The following is a 953-nucleotide window of genomic DNA, read 5'->3' on the forward strand; positions in this document are numbered from 1 at the left end:
AAATGGTTGTTTACCAAAAGTATCACCGTATCATAGGTCCTCATGTATCTCGTACCTAGTGTTTCTTTTTAGGTTTGCTATTTTTCAAATTCTACATTTATTAACTTTTGCAGGCTTGTTTGCACAACAAGGCTAAATAATTATATAAACTTTTCTCAATCTAAATAGTGGACTTTGGTAGAATTAAAAAAATAAGTGTAGTGCAGGTCTATGATGTGCTACTATCATCTAGTTCTGATTGTGGTTCTGTCTTGGTTAAGTCCTCAGTACTCCTGATTTTGAACTGTTGTAGTCCTGTTTTAATTCCGGATCAGTTCTGTGTCTGGTTGAATTTGGGTTTAGTCCTCGTGTCTTGATACAGCCCGACTTTGTTCTGCCTTGCTGCTTAATTAAAAAACTAGTGTCATGAATCGCTGTGTGGCAGGCAGGCAAGCAGGAGTGGTGGATCCAAAATGCAGGACTCAGACACAGAAGTACAACTTAAAGCACAGCTTTATTGCTGGGAAAAACCTCTTACTAAACTAAACTCACCAAAAGACAAACAAAAACGCTGGTGGACTAAAACATTGTAGCAGAAATACTGAACTGGAGGCAAAACACACACAGCATGTTGAGGGTACGACGCGACACTGACTCAGAGAAACACAGGGTTTAAAAACACTGGGAAGTAACGAGGGGAATGAGACACAGAAGGAGAGCACAGCTGGGGGAAATCAGAACTGACGAGACAAGGAAGCGTAAACTCAACACATTCACATAAGACACAGACCTTCAAAGTAAAACAGTAACTATGACACAGAGACGCGAACTTGACACGGTGGAGACAGCAACTAAGAAACAGAGACATAACCAGTAAGGCAGAGGACTCGAACCAAAAGACAGAGGGAAACTCAAACATGCAGACACAGACTTACACAGAAAAGAGGGGACACAGAGAGACATGAAGGGCAAGG

The sequence above is a fragment of the Pundamilia nyererei genome, unplaced genomic scaffold (genome assembly GCF_000239375.1).
Source record: "Pundamilia nyererei isolate P.nyererei 1_Seehausen unplaced genomic scaffold, PunNye1.0 scaffold00181, whole genome shotgun sequence".
NCBI classification, from domain to species: domain Eukaryota; kingdom Metazoa; phylum Chordata; class Actinopteri; order Cichliformes; family Cichlidae; genus Pundamilia; species Pundamilia nyererei.